Source organism: Ambystoma mexicanum, chromosome 5q (genome assembly GCF_040938575.1).
Source record: "Ambystoma mexicanum isolate Mex_15411 chromosome 5q, UKY_AmexF1_1, whole genome shotgun sequence".
In the NCBI taxonomy this organism is placed as follows: Eukaryota; Metazoa; Chordata; class Amphibia; order Caudata; family Ambystomatidae; genus Ambystoma; species Ambystoma mexicanum.
The window spans coordinates 581,381,052-581,406,353 of record NC_090933.1 but is presented as its reverse complement, the minus strand read 5'-3'; the positions used below and the strand labels follow the sequence as shown (position 1 = coordinate 581,406,353).

The window sequence follows — 25,302 nt, the reverse complement described above, 5'->3', positions numbered from 1 at the left end:
TGAACAAGCATCAGAACTAAGTATACAGTGAACAATGAGTAGAAATGCAGTAAGTTAGTAGCGATGTTGAAATTATAAGCACATTGTCAGTAATGGTTTATTCAAAATGTGTTCTATTCAAGATATACTTCTATTTGAACGTCACTGAACGAATGCACCATCAATCCAAGGGGTGTTACAAAAAAAAAAACACAGAAGCATGCCATAAAGCAGGGCTACACATTTCAACACGCCAATGGCAAGCGATATTCTCTCTTAACAAGTTAGAAATGGTGTACAATTGAGGGGTCAGGCAATTTTATGCTTGCAACCTGAAATGTTTACCACTAGTCTAAAGGCAGCCGCTGTGAGTGGGACAGGAATTTGGTCAATATCTTCATCGAGGTCTCTGGTATGATGCGAAATGACTCATACCTATACGGACGTCTTACCTCAATACTCCAACTCTTGGTATTCAAGAGGAGTTGGGGGTAGCTTATATAAAACTTAATTCATCAGATTGGCCAGTACCTGGAGATGGCCCTTATGACATTCTATGGAAAAGAATGGTTACCGGGCACCCGAAGATCTAGATGGTTAGAACATGTACTACATAGGTTTAGGATGGTCAACCTAAAACTAGTTCTGGGATCCTCCCCCAGTAAGCCACAACAAAAAGGTGATTTAAGGGACCTCAAGAATGCTTATTGGGGATAGCGCGAGAAGAGGAAAATATAATGTGCCAGCAGATGTTCTATGGCCTTCTAGTACTCCAAAGCTAAATCCATGTCTGGTAGTGAAACATACTTGCAAAACATGTAACCACCACCTACGAATGCATGTGTTGTGTTGACATTGTAGCAGCCAATGCGGTCAAGTGGAAGACAGATACAAACTCCACAGTTCGTGATAGTGATGAGATCAGGGATCAGTCTAAACGTTCTAAGAGGTACAGCACAAGGCCAGACCAAAGCACTTTTTTGCCCTGTACTCAACAGCCTAGCCTCTTAAAATCCTGGGCAGATCACAGAGAGGATTCTACATTTGCTACTGCTTTATTCCAAGTAGAATAACTTAAGCAGATGATAGTCAATACTACAAAACCCACTAATCTGCAATGGCCTCCCTTTCGTACAACATGTAGAAACTAAGTAAAAAGCCAACTAGATTAGTATGCATACAATGTAATAGAATATGGTTATGTAATGTTGGTGCATATTGCAATACACTGGTTTTGGCTACGGAAAGAAAAATGGACTGAAAATGATGAGGATGTTGAGGATTTCAGAGGCTAGATGGAACCCACTGTAAACAATCTTCAGTTTTGGTGGCCGGGTTGAAACTATACTGCCAGTTTCTGCCAATTTTCACAGCTAGTAAAATCCCGCCAAAGGGACTTTAAAACTATACCTTGGGCACTACAGAAACTCTTAATATGAGGCTGTACCAGCTGGTATGTTTGGTAGCAATGAAAGTGCAGCCTGGTGCATTTTTTGGAGGGAGAGATGGCTGTATAGAGGTACAAATAACCTGCGGCATACATATGTACCAAAGAAACACTTGAACACTGACTTATTGTAAAAATAATGGATTTTATATATACATATGCAAAGAGAATTCTTTAGAAAAGTACCATTATAAGTCAAACAATTATAAAAACCAACACAATACTCATGGTATGTAAACCAAAGTAAAACCTTGTTTAGAATAGCACATTTCAAGATTAGTAACACCTAGTGTTAAACATTTAGAATGGCAGTATGCTATTCAAGGTAAGCAGACCCCCATTGGGAGTAAACATATTTATTCAGTTTCAGAAATAATATAGTGGGACAATTCAAAAGTAAGCAATAAGGATTTTAAGATGGTCGCCGTTAGAAGAGCTGCGTGAAATGGAGCTCTCCCGTCCCCAGGGCCTAAAGTACAGAAACCGCTGCAAAAAGCCCTCCCCAGGCACTGAAGCCGAAACGGATCAAAGCAGTACACCATCCTCTGCCAACCGGAAGACATTTTGGATTGTGCAGGTAATGGGAAATCAGGGACAAGGAGAGGTCGGGTACACAGCAGGGAGAACACGCCATCAGATGTTTCACCCCCCATGAAGGCGCTGCCCCCAGGGTAGCAGCAGCAGAGAACGGCATGAAATTATACTTTTTTTTTTCACCAAGGGGGCGATCGGACCCCTCTCCCTGGGAGGCAGCGACAGAAAAGGAAGCGCGCCTGCTGGAGAATCGTGAAGGCGGCCGGGAAGCGAAGCGGAGCGCAGCTGAGAAATCGGTACAGAGGGGATAGTCTGGGTGCACCACCCAGCATTGTACACCGGGGAGAGCAACGACAAGGAGGAAGAGCGGGGGCCTGGGAGCCTGCCCGTCCCTCGCGGCTTCATAAGGGTAGATCCTACCCGAGGCCCATCGCAGAGTCATAACTGGCCAGCATAGAACGAGGGATCCGGGAGCCCACCCCATGGCCTCATTAAGAGACGATCCCGAACCGAGGCCCACCACAGAGTCACTACAAGACAGCATCAGTAACAGGACACTGGGCAGTCTTGCAAGGCAAGGGAGAGGTCAGCAAGGGCATCAAGGGCCCATAAATTGTACAGCAAGAGGCAAGGCTAGGAAGAAGGAGTTCAGGCCACGACTGTCCGGGCGAAATATCACCTGGAGATCAGTAAGGGGGAACCCCCAGGGGCAAGATGTCCAAAGCCAAAGAGGCCCAAAATCAACCGAAATCTGCAAAGGAGACAAGAGGGCATCTTTCAAAAGCGGTGGTGTAAAGAGGGGGCAACCCAGATGAAGAGAATCAGGACCTGCAGAGACCTTCTGAAGGCGACTCCCAAGTCAAGACTAGTAACAAGCAGGTAGTCACGCAGGAGGTCCTCCGGCAGTGCTTCCAAGACTTTGGGGACAAAATCACAAATATACAAGCCCAAACTAACAAAATGAGAGAAAACCTGTCCATTGTTCTACAGAAGGTAAAGGGAGACATGAACAAACTGGAAGAGAGTGGATGCGATGGAAAATGCTGTTCAGGGAATAGCAGATGATACCAAGAAAATAGACGAGCTAGTGGAGCACCTTGTCAAGAGCGGCACAAAACCTAGAGATCCAAAGCGAAGACCTTGAGAACCGGTCAAGGATATCAAATATAAGGATAAAGGGCCTGTCCACCGAAGTGGGTGAAAAGACCTAAACTTAATGATTAAACAGGTGTTTGCAGATTTAATTAGATATTGAAGACGAGGCCGGGATAAAGGTGGACAGGGTGCACAGAGTCGGACCAAAGAGGAACGAACCAGGAGCAAGGCCCACGGAGTGCCGTTTGCCCTACATAGCTATGAACAGAAGGAAAGTGTGCTGGCAGCGACGAGGAAAGCAGGGACAGTCACGTACAATGGGTCCAACTTGCAAGTTTACCAAGACCTTGCACAGATTAACTCTAGTTAAGAGAAGACTCATGGGCCCAGTGGTCACAGCTTTGTGGAAGCATGATAAACGTTACAGGTGTAACCTTCCCCTTCGGACTCCTGTTTGAATGTAACGGGAGACAGCACCGGATCACCACGTGCGAGGAAGGGATGAGAATACTAGGAAGTGAGGATGAGGAGGAACACGGGGGAGCTCAAGTGCTAACAAGAGAACCAATTAAGAGAAATCAGTGGGAATGGACCAAATATATACTGAATAAATCCAAGGAGGGTGGACCAAACAGCCCACCTAGATCCTCGGACTAGGTAACAGAAAGGGACCCTACGGCGGAAAAAGATACCAAGTTAAAATTAATCTCTAGTCTAGATCCCAAACAAATCAAAGACCAGCCTGGGGATGGTGGTCCGTCGGAGGCACCGGGAAGGGGGGGGGGGGAATAGGCCAACCTGGAGTCCTACTTGGGTCTGGGGCAAGAGGCTGGTTGAGCCCGCCCAGTGAAGTGGTAGAGGGAAAGGATGAGGGGGAGAAGAAGCAACGGGATCACAACTGTAGTCCACCTTCAGCAGTAGTACATAGACAAACAGAATTTGACCATGGCTAGGAGGGATATAGTCAAGATCACCTCTTTGAACCCAAGAGGAATAAACTCCCCAGTGAACGGAAAACATTGGAGCAATTTCTGGGGAGCTAGGGGCCGGGAATAGTAGCCCTCCAGGAAACGCATATCTGCAAGAATAAGGGGATATCACCAAATTTTTCAAGCCAATGCAGCAGGATATACAGGGGGGGGTTGGGGGGCAGGGGGGCGAGTGCTGATAGCCCTACCGGATACAATGGGGTTCCAAATTATCGCTTCGGAGAGACTGACAGATGGTATATGGCAATAGTCCACCAAGTGGGGTGGGGAGGATGTTTACGCCAGCAAATATATATGCCCAAAACTCTGGACAAGACCAATTTCTAAGGCTAACATTTAAAAAATTGGAGGAGTTTGCTGAAGGTTATATAATGTTAGTGGCAAATTGTAATATAACTTGGGACACCAGCCAAGACAGAAGCGCAAGGATTTTTCAGAACCGGGGCAAGCCCTCGAGCAGTTAAAAGACAAATGTCTCGCTTGGTGTTAGTAGACGGGCGGAGGGAAAAGTGAGAACACAAAGGAGTGCACATTCTAGTCCCACATACACAGAACCTTCTCTAGAATTGACTATGCCTGGGTGTCGAGGTCATTACTGGGAATTGTGTCAGAAATAGAAGTGGGAGCCCCGTCAGATCATGCTCCCATAACAATGTCAATAAACTTGGGCTACAGCTTGCCTGGGCTGTGTAGGTGGCAGTACCCATCTCACATTCTTAAAGACAAAATCCTGAGGGGGGCGATAACAGAAAACATAGGGTAGTACTTCATCAACAACAATGTTGGAGGAACAAGCCAGCAAATGTTATGGGATGCTTTTAAAGCTACATTGAGAGGGAAGCTCATAGCACTGAAAGCTCAAAGGGATGAACAATGAGGCGACTAGAAAGGTAGCTGGAGGGCAAGCAGAAACAAATAATGGTCCGTATGGCAGAATGGGTAGGAGGGTCAATTAAGGAGGGAGTACCGGCTTAAAGTGCCAACTTTAAGTCCTGCAACCGAAAGCATCCGAGGGATCCCTAGCATACCTCTGACAGAGATACTATATTAAGGCTAATAAGGCAGATCGCCTACTGGCAAGGATGCTGAAGAAGCAAGAGATTTCAAGAACCATAGTTAAAATTAAAATGGAAGGGAGTAAGGAAAGTTCAGCCCTCCCCGGCATTATGAAGGAATTCACAAGATATTACTCTGCTTTATACAAGACGGACAGACCTACAGATCAAGCCCAGATAAAATACCTAGAGTCATGTCTAAAACAAGATCACTAGTCGAGAAAGGGATGAACTTGTGGTTGATATCACACCCAAGAAGTTAAATCAGCCATAGTAAGTCTACCAAGGGGAAAAAGCCCGAGGCCCTGACAGATACTCTGCAGACTTCTATATATCCTTTAGGGAAAAGCTAATACCATACTTGGTACCGCTTTTAAATTCCTTCGGGGTTAAGGGAGGTATTACAAATTCAATGGAGGAGGCCATGGTGGTGCTTACCAAAGCCCGGGGAAAGATAACACCCAGTGCGGGTCCTATAGGCCAATCGCTCTAATCAATATTGATGTAAAAATCTACACGGAAATGTGAACGAATCGCTTAATGCGACGCCTCCCAAAACAGATTGACTCGGACCAGTCTGGCTTGATAAAAGGTAGAAAATAAAGATCATAAGGCTCAAATCCTGCGCCAGCAAATACACTTACTGGAGTGGGTTGTGTGGCTGTTTACAAAACAGAATTGCCTGTTGCAACAGTGCGGTTTGTTGCTTAGAGATTTATTATGGGTTTTTAGGTAAAACTTTGTTGCGGAAAAGTCAGCGACGGAAACGTTTGCATGAGAAATGTACGAACCACAAAAGGTTTGTACATTTCCCCATGTGAACACGCATTTAAAAACCTTTACAAACCCACACCCCCACTCACAACACACCCCCAACATAACCAAACCCTACTTACCTTTCCTTCACGCTGTGTCCCTGCAGCGACGGTAACCTTTCACTTCCGTGATCGGGAACCGGCACCACAGGGTCCTTTTTTTTCTTTCTTTTTTCCCCCGGAAGCTGCAGGGGTCCGTCCCCCCACACACCATATCCCACCCCCAAACCAGGTAAATGGTATTTGCAAATTGGATCCACAGGAGTTCTCGGATTGTTTAGGTAGAATTTAAAGGTGGGATTCCCCTGGTAAAGTTGTCCATCCTTCTAGTATATTGCGCTACTGGAGTCTAGTTCCAGCTGTCAAGTGTGTGGAACAAAAATGTTAGCGCATCGCTTAGAGCGACTCCTCCCAAAACAGACTGACCAGTTCGGCTTTATTTAAAAAATAAATAAATAAATAAATTAGACCAGTGGCAACACTCGACGGGTCAGTCATCTCATAGAAAAGGCCAACACATCGGTCGGGGATCCCGGCCCTTATCCTAGTCCTAGACGCTGAAAAGGCATTTGATAGGGTGTAATGGCGATTCCTCTTTCATACCAGGGAAAAGATGGGATTTGGCCCTACATTTTTAGCAATGATAGAAGCCAATCACCGAAAACCTAGGTTGCGCCTGGCAATCAATGGCCAGCTCTCTCAGAGCATCCCAGTAACGAGAGGCACAAAGCAAGGGGTGTCCGCTCTCCCCGCTGATTTATGCTATCCACCTGGAGCCCCTCCTTGCCACTATTAGATCAAACAAGGAAATTAAAGGGATCCCCTTTGGGGCGTAGAACACAAAGTCACAGCATGTGCTGACGACCTATTATTAATTATCACAGACCCAGAGAAGACCATGGGTTCAGTGGACCGGGTATTGCGACAGTTTGAGGAGGTAGCAGGATTAAAAATAAAAACACACAAATCGGAGGTATTGAACCAGACGGTCCCGCCAAAGTTCGGACTATACAAAAATTCCTTACTTATAGATGGCCAAACAAAGCCATAAAATACTAGGAGTAATGATCACTGGCACATTTGCCGCAAATGACCTGCCCCTCTTAGGAATCATTTATAAGATTTTGGCCAACTGGGGTCCCTTAGCGATATCCTGGCTGGGAGGGTTAATGTCTTGAAAATGGTTATCCTTCCGAAACTACTGCACCACTTTATGACGCTTCCGATACGGGTACCCAACACCTACTTCCGGGCATTGCAAAAACACATGGGCATTCATATGGAATCGTAAAAAACTATCAACAAGTCATGAGAAGGCGGCATGGGAGAACGTGACTTTAGAGCATACTACCTCACTGCACAGGTTACATTGATTAGAGATTGGTTTAGGGAATATCATGGGAAGGTGTAGAGAGCCATGGACAGAGCAGTGGTTGGGGCCACACGAGGAGGACTATGGCGTCAGAAGGAAGACAGATCAAAAAGCATGCATCGTAGTGACAAAGGGGCGATAAGAGATTTGTGGGAGGACTCCGAGAAGGGCAGGTTTTACCACCTTTCCCTCCCCACTAACACCTACCCCACTAACACCTACCTTTAGGAACCCCCAATTAATTTGTTTATTTAGTATGGCGTGCAAAACCCAGAGGTAACAGGGCGCAACAGAGGGCAGGAAGATAGGATTACATAAAAACTTAGTTGCAGGATAAGGCACACATGAGCAAAGAACAAAAACAAAAAAAAAAAAGGAGGTATAGCATTACAGTGCGTGGAGTGTACATATATACATATAGTTAAAGGAATGCTTACATATTTAGTGCTGTGCATAGGGGCAGTTTGGTTGCACTTACATATTTAAAGCTGTGCGTGGCAGTCAGGTTAGAACAATGGCATGGGCAGATGAGATTGCAGGGTTAGTCATGAGGATCATTGGCCCGAACCAGGTGAAGGTGTTTCGCCTGAAGCTATAGTAGGATTGGTCTGTCCTAATGTTGAGTGGGAGGGCGTTCCAGTATTGGGCAACCAAGACAGGGAAGCTACTGCCGCCGGTTTTTTTTAGTCTGAAATTGGGTACCTGCAGGCAGTAAGAGTTAATCAATCTGGTGGGGCGGGTGGAGGTTTTTTTCTTTATTCTGGATGCGAGATAGGGGGGGGCTGCGTTGTTTAAGCATTTGTAAGTGAGTGATTCCGTTTTGAGAGCGATGCAGTCAGAGATTTTGAGCCTATTTTGCAAAGCAGTTAAACCAGGATTTTAACCCACTGTGTAATTTAAGCACTTGACCACACTTTCCAAGCTCTAGTTGGTACATATATTTAAAGTTTAAGAGCTAGAATTGTATAGAGTCTACTTGCAAAGTACACACATGACAGAGCAATCCGACACTATAAACCCTTGAAGCATGTTAAGCCAAAAGAGTATCCAGTGTAGCGTTATATTCCATGTCCTCAAATGTTAAGCCCAGAATGCAAAATAATGGAAACATGAAAAATCTCTTCACTATATTTTCAACTTTTAGACACACGAAATCGTGCAATATTGATATTTTATTTCTATCGTGCTCGTACACAAGTGTTTCAGAGCGTGACAAGGCAAGGGAGGGGAACAGGGGAGAACAAAACAGCGATTTTACTAGGCCCAGCGACATTGAGAACACGCAAGTGCAAGGAAGGGGGGAGAAGTGGAAAGTGCGAAGCAGAGGAGAAACAGATAAATAACAATAAATAAATCATAAAGGCAACCAACAGTTAGTGGAGCCAGCAATTTGCAAGTGCTAGGTTTAAGGCAGCAGACAGGGTAGGTCTGGGACACATACAAACATCCAGCTCATTATCCATCATACATGCCAACAATATCCATTCCATTTGGAGGCAAAAATCCATTCCTTGTTTTAACTTTGCATGGTGGGACTTGTAGTCGTGGGTTTATAATGCGGAAATCCAGCACTATAAGGCCCCCATTGCAAAGTTAAACACACTGGGCTGCCGTCCCACAAATGGAACGGATAATGTAAGCATGATGCACTGCGTTAGGCAAATGTGAATATTCACAAAAGCAAACCCTTTTTTTGTATGTAAAACATACACATCATGCACATAAAAATGAATCTTTCGAGGGGAATTTTGTTTTGTGCTCGCTTACATGGTCTTGAAAGAAGGCACATTTCTGGTGGGTAATGGGAACCTTGTGCGGGCTCTCGTTTTGAAATGCCTCATAGTTCCCATCACCAAAACACAGTTGGGCATTACAAAAAGTTCTGTTAAGTACAAAGAAATTCCAATGCCGTCACGTTCAGCTCTCCCTTTGTAATTTAGTGAGGGGCAGGAAGGAGACATGATCATGGACACTGTGGGTGGGAGGGAGATGCAATAGGCACAGCTTTCCCTGCGAAGATTTTGGAAAATTATTTAATTTCCTTCTCTCCCTGTTATTGAGTACCGGTACTCTCCTTAGGTTTAGAGAAAGCCCTGTTCAAAGTGCCAAAAAATGAGCAAGGCAGGAACGGAGTATCGATTAGAACCGACCCATTTAAAGCTCCGAGTGTAGCAAAAGAAAAGGTTTTACCTCTAAAACCATATCCTTTCAAACTATTGTGCATTATCTGACAGGCCATGAAACGTAGAGGGGGTTGACTCCCAAAAGACATCAAACCATTCAAGATTATATACCCCTGCAACATTGGGCATGGGTAGATTACTGCGTGGGAGAATTAAATCGAATTCAATTTCACCTAATTTATTTCAACACATTTTCCTGCAAATATATGTGGGGGCGGGTTTAGGGTTAATGCATGGTGCAGGGGAGTCTCCCCCTGCATATTTTTGGCGGCAAAATCTACCCAAATCGAATTAAAAGAATTCAACCAGTTCACATAGAACCCAATATTGATAATGCTGCATGCACAATCCATTTTTATTTTGGTATAAGCCATAAAAAACGATTCCATACAATACAGTCATTACATTCCGTAAATACATATCTTTAAAAAAAAGAAAAAAACACAAGTTAAAATAGACTTAAGAGACTCAAAGAAATCATACTATTGATTTTAAACATTTCATTTGTGACAAACATGCAGCCCCCAAATATTTCATCATTACAATTAAGCATGGTTCCTGCATTGTCGTTTTACCAATCTGTAAGCTTCATTAATAGTTTTTTCACTCAATAAATAGCAGTCTTGGATAACACCTTCTGTGCACGTTATATAAAAGGGCAAACGCATAGAAAGTGCTGCACATTCTCAACCCTCGTATTACAAGATTTGCACTTGTATGAGTGACCTATATCCCAACAGGAAGTAAATTGCTGGACCGGGAGCATTCCTAATCTAAATTTAACCATCAAAGTCTCCACATATTTCTTACAGGGTTATTCAAATACATTTCCAGGGTGAAATGTTAATCTCTCAAAATTGTACTACTAAATTCTTTGCAGTACCCTGCCTACATAATTCCCATGAATGCCACAAATCCTAGGCATTTCTCAGAGATTTGTAATCACACCCCAATGTAGCAGGATTACTCACAATTGTGTTGCTGTTTCTTTAATAAAAGAAAAACATGGGAGAGTACGGACCCTTTGCTGAGATGAATCACAGTCTCATCTCAAAACAGTTCACAGATAATCCATAATTTTCTCACGTAATTGCCTCACGTAGTAGTGTACATGTAGACCCAAGTAGTTGCAACCCGCCACTGTTTCTAATTCAACATCTTCTATGAAAAAGTGCGGCATTGCGATATTAAAATTGGGGTAAAAATGTTTAAAATGTGGGAATATTCGTTTGTAGTTTTTTCTGCACATTTGGCCGAAAATGTAGTTAGTTGTTTTTGGAGGCCAGCAAGTGTCTTTGATCTTAAAACCACATCTTCGGCATAAAGAAGGGTGCCCCCATGCCTCCAGATAAGGCGAGTACTAGGTGTTTTTACGCATGAAAATCTTAATATGACAGGTTTATAATTTTCCTGTGTACATATACACACAGGTTTTGAGCAGAGGGCAGTGAAAAGGTCAGGTTATGTTTTATCTACATGATGTAATTGCAAGCCATGGATAAAAGCCTCTGAAACAGAATGCATTTCTCTGAAGCCTTTAAAAAAATAAAAAAAAGGCAACTGCACACTGATAAAAGGAATGATTTACCAAGCGGATTTCGATATCTGGGGATCTGGGTATCTGAGGACCTGACACGCTACATTACCCACAACCTCCAACCAATCATGGACCGTTTTAGGGATGATGTCCGCCACTGGAAACTTCTTCCCCTGACACTCATGGGCAGAGCTGCCCTGTTCAAGATGATTACACTGCCCAGATTTCTCTATGTACTACAAAATGCCCCGCTTGAGATCCAAGATTCTGAATTCGATCGCCTCGATAATCTCCTTAGAGAACTCATATGGGGGAAGGGGTCAACCCCGCATCGCACTGACCACATTTCAGAGATCGATCTGGGAAGGAGGAATCAGCGTGCCCCGCCTCCGGGTATACTACTGGGCCTCCCAGCTAGCGGTGGTCAACGACTTACTACATGGGGACCGGGAGTTACAACACATAAGAGCCGAAATAGCAACCATGCACGATACAGATCCACTACACCTGCTCTATCAGCCCCTCCGCAGACCACCCCCCCCACAAACAATGGCAGCACATGTTACTACGGTTTGGAAACGGGCACACACCTTTGTGGGCTGGAAAGATAAGATCATCATTGCACAACCCTTATGGCACAATGGTAACCTGACGGAGCTTGGGAAACTTAAACCTTGGTCCAAATGGGAGGACGCCAGTATCAATAAAATTGGGGAACGTCCTGGCGGGAGGGGAGCTTGTCTCATTCGAAACACTGCGACTACAATTCCAGCTCCCAATAACCGAACAATATCACTATACCCAACTGGCTCACGCCTTACGAATACATATCCAGACAGACTCTCTCATTTCAGAGTATACACCCATAGAACGCAACATATTCCCGGCATACATTTCTGCCAAATGCACCTCTATATTATAGAACGCCATGTCTTCCTTTGCCACTCCGGAACTCCCTCAACTTAAATCTAAATGGGAAGAGGATGTGGGTGTTATAGATCCGGAAGACTGGATCCAGATTCTAATGCACCCCAGGGAAATCGCCATCTCCTCCAGGCTCCGTCTGGTGCAATTGAAAATCCTTCATAGAATATACTATCCTAGAACTATGATTCACAAATGGAAGCGTGCCCCAAACCCGTATTGCCTCCGATGTGGGAGAGAAACTGGAACATTTATACATATCCTCTGGGAATGCCCTCGTATTCAGGCCTTCTGGGGGGGAATGCTGCAGGGAACTGTCTGGTATACTAGGCCGCAACATAACACTAGACCCGAAAATACTGTTACTGAGTAAACCCGACGAAGGAGTTGCAAACAAATGGGAAGGACTGCTCCTCGCAACGGCCGCAGGACTAATGAAGCAAAACATTGCACGGAAATGGGGCATTCCGGAACCCCCAACATTGGAACAGTGGGCAGATGATATGGACACATGCGCAATGCTGGAACACAGAATCTACAAAGCAAGGGTCTGCCCTACTAAAGCCTTTAAGATTTGGGAGGAACGCGACTCCCGGTAATCCTTGACACTTCAAGGGAACACTTTTGAACGCAGGGAGGCAGCTGTAGACGGAAATCGTCAGACCTCGACCATGCTTTATTTTTGATTCACTCTTTTGAATGCATATGTTTTGATTTTATTTCGTCGTGTTCTTGTCGATTGTGTTCGTTGTCAAAATCAATAAAATATACTATTAAAAAAAGATGGAAACTAAGCTGCAATTGAGCTGCAATTTAGAATTCATATTTTGAAACATTATGCCCCCCCTCCCAAAGAGTTCTCCTGCTGTGTGCATAATCATGCGTAGGCAGATCATTTTTACACTAATTTAATGTGCACTCCAATTATAAAAACAGTGTGCAAAATGATAACTATGCAGTCTAGTTTACATCCATTCAACCTTGCAGTCAATGAGGTACATTACTATAAATGGTCAGTGGCAGCAGAGTCTTTGTTGATGGGTGAATGATTGTCATTACACGAATCACAGGTGTTCTAGCTTCTCAAATCTTCAAGACTACAATTAAAAACATCCAAAACCTGACTCTCCAGGAAGTGCAAGCACAACAAACTAATGAAAGTTACATTTGTAATTGAAATATAAACTCAGCAAAACCTGTCCCTATGATAATCCAGATAGGCATTCAACTTGATGTAGCCATTCATACATGGTTCGTCCAACATCTAGACACCGATTACTATACCTCAGTTGATGCTCAGTTAAACAACCTCTGAAGGATGTTGGCCAATAAGATAGATCAGCCGGTTGTGCACTCTGTAGGTTGCAGGTTCGAATCCCGGCCAAGCCAACTCTGCCTTTAAAGGCCGATAAAGGAGTACCGACTTCCGTTTGGTGATAAATATGTTCTATGTACATCACTTTGCCACAAGCCCTATATAAATAAACATTTGACCATAAGATTAGATCTAGAATTTAGCATTGAGTCCTTGCCTCTCTGCACTGTTGTATCATAACATTGGCATACCATTAGGTAGCAATAGCTCCAGGAAACGAGGCCTTTCATTAAACATCCAAAGACAATTCTGCTATCGAACCTCAAAACACAATACAATTCATGCTTGCTTTACTATGTAATTGGCTAGGTTTATCTGTTTTCAACATTTAAATATATACAGGAGAGATCAAATGGACAGACAGAGAAATAATAAAAGGTGTATTCTGTCACAATGCAGAAAGCTACCGCATAGTAATGATTTCCATACAGTTTTTGCACACGTCGGCTGGATGCGACATGCATTTTACTCTTGCAAAGGAGAAAAGTAATTTTTACTCTTAAAATCACATTTACTCTCAAGGATTAACCTCAAAATCTTATCTGGAGCACTGGGTGCCCCATTTTGTCCCACCCAATATAAGACCATCTGCTTCCATATTGTTAATACCAACTGCAATGTCATTTACAAATATTGAAAAAAAGGGGGTAGGGGGCATCACACCCCCCTGTCCAACTTCTTTTTTAATGTTAAATGGGGTGATGTAATCACCTACAGGGCCCCAACAGATCACCACAAAATGATCAGAATAGGGACATTCTCTGGTAAGTGGAATTGGCACACCCAAAGATTCTAATATTGCCCATAATTGAGGCTTCAATCTCTATACTGAATCGAAAGCGGTCTGAAAGCAGCATATAGGGGTATTCTGCCAACTTCTGGGAATCCTATTTGTTATACTCTGGTCATTAAAAAAATGTAGTCAGAATGGGTATCCAGATTTCTGGCCCATCCCTAAATAATTTGCCCTTTCTAACTCAATAGATCAATTGGTAAGAAATCTGAGCCTGGGTATTTATTAGGTTTTTGCTGTTTTAAGGCAAGCTCCATTTCCCTAGCGGTAGATACCATGACATTTAAATACGGGAAACCCACCACTGGAGGCTGGGAGTACTTCCTCGTATCATTATGACTTCTGTTCTGATCAGTTATTCAAATCGCCTGCATACACAGTGCTAAAACGCATAAACCATACATGACCTAGCCTACGTCATGCAATATTATCCTCCAAAAATCCCTCCGACTGGGTGTACGCACTGCTGTTTTTAGAGCTTCCTATAGTTTCTCCATTTGGATTTCTTGTTTCTCCCCAATAATGACTTGTATTCTGAACCCTTCTGTTTTATTTTCCTAATTGCAGCCCCCAAGGTTCTTCACAGCCAGAAGCAAGTGTGTGTTTGTCTATCTGAAATCTTTATCATACCATTTAAATGCATTTGGATTAGTTGTATGGTGATTTGTTTTTGATGTAACAGACCTCTTAACCTTCTTGATCCTAGGCAGTCAGGCTTTCGAGTCCATCAAAGTAAAGAATCTGCCCTCTTGCATTTGAAATCCAGCCTATCCCTTAATATGGATCAGGGACATGTTTCTATGTTTGGATTACTAGATCTTTCGGCTGCTTTTTCAAGAGAATACAGTCAGCATTTTGATCAAGATCTGCTGCTGATTGCATCTTTTTATCAGACAGAACAGCAAGAGTTTAATAGTGAAGCACCAGTGAGTCCAGTTGATCTCCTATATGGTGTTCCACAGGGATTGTGCCTCCCTCCAACAAAATTGTAATGTTTTAATGAAATCAGTTTGTGATGCTTGATGAGGAAAATGTCCTTTACACAAAGTATGCCGACGATACCAGGTACTGTAAAAAATAAATGGTCTAGCGATTATTTATCTGATGAAGCTTTGATCATAACTGTCTGATCTCATTCAGCGTTGGATGGCACACAATGGTTGGGGCTCAATAAGACTAAGAGTTACTTCTCAACGGTACACAACAAAAATTGGACAAACTCCCTGCAACTTCTAAGAGGTTTTTCATATCTCGTCGTTCAATTGAGGTGCTCCCAAAAGGTTAACACCTTGGAAGTCTATATTGAGTCTATATTGTCCATGACAGATCAAGTGAATTTCGCGACTTCTTCCTCTGCATATTATCTGAGGTTGTTGGGCCCGATTCAGACTTACATATAAGAAAGTAACGCTGCCATCTTGGCTAGTGCAATTTTGGTAGCCTGCTTGTTGGCATCTCCCAGATGAATCTCACAAAGTTGCAAGTGGTGCAGAACGCCGCAGTGAGGAGAGTGGCTTGCTTGAAGCACGAAGATCATGTTACCATGGCCAGAAGGGCACTGAACTGGCAGCCTATGAGGGAGAGGCTACATTTTAGGATACTCACCAGCACGCATAAATGCACGTTTAGTAAGAATCCAGTCTATCATAAGTAGATAGAGTGTAAGACAGCATTCTAGGGTCTTAAGATCAAGCCAGAGCAATCTGCAATCTGTGCTGTATTTTAAACTGGAGAGGGCAGATACGCTTTTAACTTTCTTGCACCAGAACTCTGGAACAGTTGGTCTTCCCAGTTGCGATCCAAGACTTCTCCTGCGCCTTTTAAGAAGGTATTGAAAACATCCTTTTTTACCTAGGTTTTGCCAGTTTAAATTCTGCTTTTTAAAGTCTTGCTTATGTTGTATTCTTGTCCGATGCCTTGTCTTTCAAATCTCTTTATTGACTTTTTTTTTTTTTAACAGAAATGTATCTGGTTTTAGCTGCATTTTTTATTTTAGTGTGGCGTCTTGTTTTTACGGCGTTTTATGCATTTACTTTTATGTTTAATGTGTTTACTGTGGGTTTGTTTAGTACCCGTTTGCCTCCGGGCCTAAGGCATGTTAAAAAGTATATATAAATAAACGCTATGAACCAACTTTGGATAAAAGGACAGATAGTTACAGTTGGATTGTGCGCTAACGTATAGGCAGTAAATCAGCGTAAATGGCTGGTAGAATGGCACCCTTATGCAGCGGTGCCATTTTATAGATTTCAAAGCAACTTTGGGCTGTTGAGCACAGAGTCAATAACCCCCAGTTTCGGGTAAAGAGCAGAAGTAAGCACGAAAGGATCATGATCACTCGCTGGTCTCTCAGTAATCCCTAGGGCACTCGCCCAATAGCAAAACTCTAGATCGGCCAAAATATAATCAATTTGGGTCTTGGATGTTCTAGACCTGAATGTGGGTTTGGCTGTGATACCGTAAGCATTGATATTAGCTACATTGTTATCCATACAATACTGGTGCCACCTCGTTTATGCGTTTTGGTCCTTTTTAGGTTCATTGAGAGCAGAGGGTGGCAGTCAATTACCTGCGGAACCCCAGGCTGTTTTGAGACAACGCAGAGTCAATCTCTTTTAGGTCCCGAAGAAGGTGACACCGAAGTGTTGGTCTGATCACCGAAATCAGTCAACAGACCATTCTACAGATATCCTTTTGAAATAAGTGCGATACATTGTTAAAAACTGGCAAGCCACAAGGGGTGCTACAAACCTACCTGGATGCCACCTTCAAACTACACACGAGGCAGTGTCGGTTTCAAATCAGAGCATAGGACAGAGACGGCCCTGCTCGATCTCCAGACTCATGTTTTAGATCCTGGACAAAGGGAAAACAGGACTATAAGTCCTATTCGACCTGTCGGCGCTGTTCGACCTCCTTGACCATGAACGCCTGCTCCACACTCTGGTCGACTTAATTGCGCTCAGAAATCAGTCAAATGGATTAAATCTTTTCTGTCCCATCAGAAATCCACAGTATGCTAGGGAGACGCCACGCCAGGACCGGTCCCGATCCTCTGTGGTGTGCCCTAGGAACTTGCGTATCCCACACCCTCTTCAGTTTGTTCATCAGACTACTTTGCAGTCTTCTTGAGGGAATGAGGTGTCTATTTCACAAATTACACTGATGTTACTCCGCTGATACGCGAGTTCAGTGGGGAGTACAACACTGACAATGCTTACCTCCAACTCATATACAGCATGATCGAACTGTGGATGATCAAGAACTGGATGTGTCTGAATGGATGGCAGACAGAACTGTTTTTTGGATCCTCCACACCAGGGCAAAACTGAACGCTAGCTATTAAAGCTTTATCAATGATTGCAATATCTGAGTGCTAGGTAAAGTTAAGACCTTAGGCATCCACCTAGAATCTTTCCTCAGTGCAGAAGCACATTTGAATGAGTCCACCGGAAACTGTCAGCACTACCGTAGACTGCTAAAAAATATGAAACCTTTCGTCTCTGAAACTAACTTAATAATGACAGCACAGCCAATTATACTATCCAGGCTAGACTACTGTAATTCCTTATTGCTCTGGTTACCAGGACAGTAGAGTCCTTCTTGAGGGACTTGCTGAGTTTAGAAGTAGGATTGGTACTAATGAAAAGTAAATATCCACTCATTATTGCGATTCCCCACACGTGTGGATTCTCTCTGCATTTTAAGGTGTTTCTTTTACTTAGTGACCTATTGTGTGATTGTACATCATTACAGCACTTCATAGACTCCATTATTATTGATAAGAGTATCATCAAACAGCTTAACGGCATCCGGAGATTGTCGAAGATAAAAATTCAATATAAAAAAAAAATAAAAATAAAACTTTCCTTTTACTTTAATATTGGCAAAAACATTTGGCGAGTATGGAATTCTCATAGGTTTGCCACTCGCTTCAAGACCAGAGGGTTTGAAAGTCATGCATATGCACTGGGTCCAACTTCCATGTCTCCTGAAGAAACTTGTTCCAAGCTAAGTCGTCTTCCCTCATTCCTAGACCCCTAAGGTTACAAGAGAGGATTTTGATTTTATTTGCAGGTTGGATCCCAAGCATGTATTCATTTATTTCCCCAAAAGGTCCTCCTGCTACTCTCATAGCCACCATTAAATATGCAACAGTGGGTGTGTGGGGGGGTTTTGGGGGGACAAAACAAATGTTATGCAACGTTGAACACTCTCAGATGCACATCTAGAGATGGAACTATTCTTTTGAGGTACCATAGCCTTTAATGTGCGTGCCAAGACATCACCAGGCCAGTCCAAAAGTAGCTGCCGATTTTGCTGAGCAGCTACTGTAAGAAAAAGAAGGAACAAATACGGCCCTCGTAATAGTGTCCAGCCAGGTGTCAGATTTTAAAATGTGCATTCACATACACTACAATTCCTTTTGCCGCTAGGCCCTCCCTTGCAATTAATTATGCATGGCCTGATATGTCGGTTTAGGAGCCCAAATCTAATACTACAGCCCCCGCAGAACAAAATCGGATACGACACGCAGTAAAGTTACTATACAAGATATCATTTACTTCTAGGGTTTCTCACCAAAGCGCTGTGATGAATCCGAATCCCCGGCGGCAACCTTCTCCCATGTGGCCAGGGGACAGCTGTCGCTACCTGACCCTGAGGGTGACTATATGATGGAGGATTACATGGGAGTAGACAGCCTTTTAAAGCAATCTATGTCACCCCACAATAATGGACTCCTTTTCCCACAATCACTGAATACTAGGAGGAGGGAAAGAGCAATGCAGAATGAAAGGAGCCCCAGGGTCAATGAGCGTTCTAGTTGTTTTTGGGCCTGCTGCTGCTTGGAAGAAGTGTCCTTCATCTGCAAAGCACGAACCGGTGTGGCCTCCACGAGAAGGGCAGAAGTGAATGCTGCTGGTTGCGCCGCAGACACGTCAGGAAGCAGTGGAGAACTCTGGGGCATGCGGCAACCACAGAAAGCAACGCTTTATCTACTGGGACCTGGATCGAGACAGGCATGCCGAGGCGAGGCTGTGGGAGACATTGGAGCGAAGCAAGAGCAGTCCAGAGGAGAAAGCAGGTGGTAGAGATTTGCCAATTGAGCGTGAACGGGGCCGGGAACAACAACAAGAGCCGTTGTGTCAGCCCAGAACTGTGGGGACCCCGGGGCATTAGGGCGAACGTGTCAAATATGAACTGTAGTCATTAAAACCACAGAAGGAGAGAAAGTAAAGAGACTAAATGAGAAACAAAGCATATTGCAATTAAGTCCCTCGACAAGATAGGATTGTATGAAATACAAATATGTGGGGAATTCAACTCGAATGAAGTATCAAGGAGATTTAATATACCAAAGAGGGTATGCAAAACTGTGGGTGTAAAAGAGGAACAACGTGTAATGATAAGTCGTCCTGGCAGGAGAGTAAACCAATCAATGATCAGTGTGAATAAAAGAAGCACTGGCAGGGGCGTATAGCAGAGAGTTGCTAGTCTTCAAGAAGAAATATAGAAAAGACAAAAGGGAACTACAAAGCTAAGCAGCTTTGTAACCAACAGCATGGTTGTGGGCCAAGAAAGACAATGAACTGTTCGACCACAAGAATCATTTGTATGGGAGAGGGTGGACGGGGCCAGCAGCCATGCTGCGAGGACCCCTTAGCTGAGAGCTCCTGCGTGATATGAAAAATGTATTTGCCCTACACACTTACAATCTGCGAAAATGTGGCGAAGAATAGGGGAAAGTGGCCCGACGACAGCAGAGAGTCTGCAAGGCGGTGCCTGTCACTGGGGTGCTTGGAGCGCTGTAGCAGCAAGGTCCTGGAAAGCAAGGAACTCAGGCGGACAATGGTGCCGGACGCCTGGGGAAACAGCAGCTGCAGAGTGTGCCGCTGATGCCTCAGCCCGCTCCAGGAAGGACTCTAAGGTGTAAAACCTCACACGGCCTGACTTTGTGGAGAACGCCGACCCAGTGTGTCTGGGGCACAAGCATGGCCTGAGGGCTGATCCAGAGGCGTGTGGCCTGAGATGCTTGAGACTGCGGCGCTAACAGAGCAGTCGCCCCGGGGTATGAATAGCCCCGCAACCTCAAGGAGAGACCGGGCTGCGCCAGCTGCCCCTGGATGAGGATGGCAGAGAGCTGTGGGGCATCTTCGGGCACGGGGAGAGACAACCATGCAGCCCCAGTGACAGCTGAGATGCCTACTCCCGAGACCTCAGATGGTGCTTGCGGGGAGTGTGCTGGGCCGCACTGCATGGGAGCGAGGGTGGCAGCTCTACTGGATGAAGGATGGTGCTGTGGTGCCTGTGCTCGCAAGTACAGTAAATGAGACCCCTGCGGTGTATGTGAATTGAGAACACACGCACTCCCTGGGAAAACCTGCTTGAGGGAGGGGGGGTGCTGGCTCAGTAGGCCAGCAAAGAAGAGGCCACGTACGCATGAAGATGCACACCATCTAGCAGCAACCCTATATCCAGGGGATAGATTCTGCTTATATGGGCTCTGAATATGGAGTCCGGTTGACCAGACAGCAGAAGCGGGATGGGTCGCACGACTGCCAATTGCTCCTGCGCCACACGGACATCATCCTGTATACATGCCGGACAAGCAGCAGAAAGGGAAACCCAGGCAGACCAGGATGGTGGACTTCGCACGAAAAGGGAGTGTGAGGCAGCACACTCCTGGAGGAGGGCGGCGCCACACTGATGATCTCGCCTCTGGGTGTGCAGACAGAGGCGAACCACATTTTGAAAGCCATTGCAGTACTCCAAACTAAGCTGGAGAGAAGATTAACAAGGTCAGAATGGATGTTGGACTTTTAAGGTAGGACGTCCGGGCATTGCTGACAGAGTCAGGACAGTGGTGACTAGAATAAGCAGCATATCACAGGCACCCCGACGGAGGTGCAGGAACTGCAAATGAAAGACGGTGCTGGAGAATACGGCTGAGGATGCCAAAGGAAGAGCGCAACGGAATTATATACGAATCCTGGGTCTGCCTGAGGGGACAGAGAGAAATGGCCCCACAACATATGTTGAAAACATGCCACTGCAGGAAGTTGGGCTGGGCACACTGTCACAAGGCTTTACGGTATAACATGCCCACCGGTCCTTAACCAGGAAACCCCTGCCCTGGGCCCCCCTAACCCCCCCGAGGCCACTGATTACAAAGATTCTAAATTACAGAGATAGGGAAACAATCCTCACATTCTCCAGACAAGGTGGGATCATTGAGAGAGGGTCAGCTAAAATAGCTGTGCACCCAGATTATACGTTTAAAGTGCAGAAGCAGAAGGTCGCGTGTGGTCCCATGAAGGAGTGACTTCGGAGAGCAGAGCTGAAGTAGACGCTGATCTACCCAGCAAGACTAAAAGCCCCTTCATAATGGCACTTCTGTGTTGTCGAAAAAAAATTCAACGGGATTGCGCGCATGCCTGGATGGACATGATGGGAGTTCCCCGGTCCCGGGGCTGCCCGACGCGGTGACCCGATTGACAGAGGCATCATCTAGTTTGTAATATGGCAGGAGGGGAGGGGCACCTTTGCCAGGTGGTAAAGAAAAAGGAAGGCGAGGCGCGCACTCCAAGTCCTGGTCAATTAATCTGTTGCCAAAAATTGAATATATCTGGGTTAAATCCCAAAACAAGTTGCTCAGTGTTAGCACGGTTAAATCCCTTCAGCTGCAGTTCTGTTATCTGTAGTTGTTCTCCTTCTAGCGCTTTCATATCTCAAAGCTGAAGGGATTTAACCCTGGTAACACTGAGCAACTTGTTTTGGGATTTAACCCAGATATATTGACCAGGACTTGAGTGCGCGCCTCGCCTTCCTTTTTCTTCACTTTTGCCAGGTGATTGGCTTACCATTGTGACTACAGTGTGGGTGGCTCCACAGAACACTGCGCACCCCACTTCTTTCACACTTTTCCTTTTTTGGGTGCTAGCTACTAGTACCCAGCTGCTGCACAGGAGGCCGTTAACCTGGACCAGGAAGACCAGTTGAGCGCGAGAAGCGGCTGTGCCTAACAAGCCGGTAGCTGTTAGGCAGTTGTTGGGGATGTTAGGGGCTTGGGTTAAGTTTTGTGTTGGTTTAAAGTGCATGCTGAAATGTCCAGTCGCGCAGTCCGGCGCCCCACTGCACTGTGCCTGCATGCCCGTGGGAAACCCTGGGTTGAGGTGGGGGAAACGCTGTTGTGTGGTAATGTGCTCTGCTGGAACTAGACAGGGTGGGGGGGGGGGAGAACTATGTGGGGTGGCCACTGGGATCCAAGGTTGGTGGAAATTGCAGCGCTGGAATGAGCAACACACTTTGAAAGACATTGTGTCTAGGTGCTATATAAATAAACTGAAATGGAGAACCTTTACCTTTTATTTTTTGGTCGATGCAGACATTACACTTGAGTTACTGATCTGCAACCCCCGGAGAGCCCAACTGAAACTTTACCAGTAGGATTGGAACCATACCAGTGACCAAAAAAGATTTTGATACCCGGCTTTTCAGTCATAAAAGATATAGAACTATGGAAACATACTTGGTAGGATATCCATCAGTAAAGTTTAGAAATCTCTATATATGGGTTAAATTCAATCTGTGGCATACGAGTGAGACTTGGGGACCTAAAAAAAAAAAAAAAGAAAATGTATGCAGATTCTGTAATTCATGTGATCAACGTTAATCGTTACAAGCCTTCAGTTTAATTTTCGCTCTCTGAGTGCGACCGCCCAAATGCCCTCCACTCCGGAACACAACTGAACACTTCGCCAAGTGCTTGCACTATGGTTGACACCAATTCACATGGACTCTTCCTGAAGCATGTTTGGCCCATTTGTTCAGCTTTTGATAAAAGAACCATGGCAGTTTCTGATATTTGTGATTTTTCTTGGATTGGGCAGACCGCTGCAGGCATCCAGTCCTATCCTCCCTACTCTCAACAGATAGCAAATCGTTCTTTGGACACTCCCCCGAGGGTGGAGGAAAGGCTACGAAGGATGGGCTGATAAGAATCACGTCACTTTGGCTCACCCTCTCCTACACCCTAAAATATTAGTTACTGAAGAGGGGCTAAGGGGGTTGCTACAGGCCTGGCAATGCAAAGAATACTATACAATCTAGTGAAGAGCCGGGTGTATAATAAATAGCCTAAGCACTCCAGAGCAGTGTCTTTTCAAGCAAGTACTCTTAACAGCTATCTAGCTAAGAGATATTAGAATAGCTAACCCACATGTTGATGTCCCTGTACCTGTAAGCTGCCGCCAAGCAGTAATCAGGTAGTTACTTGAAGCAGGTGTTAGATGTGAAAGCCAACTTTACAGTGGTAGTGCCTGGAGGATTGCCAGGGAAAACCCTGTTTACATACATGAAGACACATGGTGTCAAGCCATGGGACTTGTTTGAAACTCTACACATTACAATGGATCTAGAACAAATACAGTACACAGCCCATGGGTATCCTAAATTGGCTTTGCAGCAGGTAGACCACCAGAACTGGTTTTGAGGGGGTTTGACAAATCCCACCACCAGGGCCAGACGTGCCCCATTCGCAACGAAGATGCAGATTTAATGCAGATTGTAATGAAGGCTTAACCTTAGCACACCTTCTTGGGTTCCACCCAAATAGGGAGGCAATGACCCATATACCAGGGAAGATTTTGACTGCCGCGCTCAAGCTGTAGAAAAGAGCGCCTTGGGAGCTGCACCATTTGCACCCAGACCAGTAATAGAGGCGGAAGGAACACTTCCATTCCAGAACCTCCAAACCTTATTGGGCACCTGCCCCACAAGGTAGGAGGAAACACCTAGATGGTATTCCACTAAGCTGAACCAGCTAGAGGCAACCTACACTGAAGACGCTCCTCAGTAGAGGCCTTTAGCAATTATATTACCAACAGATTGTAATCCACCTATGTACACTGTGATAGTTGGGTTTCAGTGTATAGTCCGTTACACCTTCATTTAAAATCGAGACTAATTACAGCAACAACCTTCATTCTGGAGGAGATATTGAACTCCCAGGGGGCAGAAGCAGCAATGAGTTTATGACTGGCAATAGCTGGGGGCAATTATTAGATAGAGGGGTACTCATGCCCCTCATGGAAAGATAATCAGTGAGACTAGAGGTCTAGAAGCACCTAGCAGTATTGCCCAGTGACAAGGAAAAAAAAAAGAAGGAAGAAAGAAGACCTTTCGTAGCAGGACAATATACAATATATGTCATAATGGATGAAATTATATTTTTGTATCTTAAGTGAAAGTTAGATTTGCTAACCGCTTTGTACTAGCTACTCGTGCCACTGTCATAGCTCCTGATTACGGGTTAATGTTGGATACCCAGGAGCTGCTTTTAGTTCCTGCTTATCCAATCTTAATTTCGATCCCTGAATAGTAAAGCGAAGGAAAGGACCTACTGCCGCCCTGTGCTACGCGTCAAGCCGCATTTCAGTGGCAGAGGCAGAGGCTTCCGACACATTCCAATATTATATGCAATGTTATCATAAATTCACAATTGCCAACTTAGTGAAGAATTACTATTGTTACAGATTGAAACCATGCATTCTTTCCTGTACCCTTTGGCTTGCTCATGAATCTATTTATATATTCATGTTCCTGCTTGAGCTCCTCAACACCATAAATATGTAACTCCAACAGGATCCCTTCTAGTGACAAGATTAACAAAACCTAATTTTCCAGAATTATTGGGTCACCCATCAGCTCCTGAGCCTGTTGATGACAAAAGGAGAGCAGCAGCTGCTAGCACAATGTTTCCCTGGCCGGCGATCTTCACCTGCCTTACAAGTGATCACCTCCCTGCTTTGTTTCCTAGCTCCCAAATTCTCTTGGGCCCCAACCCTTCACTGCATTAGAAAAGAATTGGCCTCCTCTCCTCTGCCCCAGGATCCCTAACAAAATATGAGGAAGAAATAACCTATAGCAGAATGAGCATGAACCAGTTTGGGCTTTGCTGCAAAAGTACTGAGGACACCCTTTGTCAGGGGGTGCTGGCCTTTATGTGGAATGAATGACGACATTTGAATTCTTGAGTTAGGGTGATAAATGAGTAGTAGCACCACATTATCCAACTGTCTACCCAGCTTTCTGCACAAAAATGTCAATGGAAGTATAGAAAGTAGACAATTTCTGACTGGTTGATGGGTATGGATTAGGGGTTTGTTTTAAGGAAATCACATATGCAGCTGTTCTTCGTTTCC

At 44.7% G+C, this 25,302-nt stretch overlaps 1 protein-coding gene across 3 annotated transcripts in view; it reads right to left on the bottom strand.

The window, feature by feature from the left end:
- The window catches only part of LOC138497518 (acyl-protein thioesterase 1), a 1,189,877-nt gene that overhangs the window by 273,342 nt on the left and 891,233 nt on the right, over window positions 1-25,302 (bottom strand). The window contains exon 1 of one of the 3 annotated variants that reach the window (XM_069621048.1): window positions 13,215-13,235. The exons of the other annotated variants lie outside the window; for them this stretch is intronic. The gene's annotated coding sequence lies outside the window, so the exon portion shown is untranslated. Of the gene's footprint in view, window positions 1-13,214; window positions 13,236-25,302 lie in introns of those variants that run through there. 3 annotated transcript variants of the gene reach the window in all.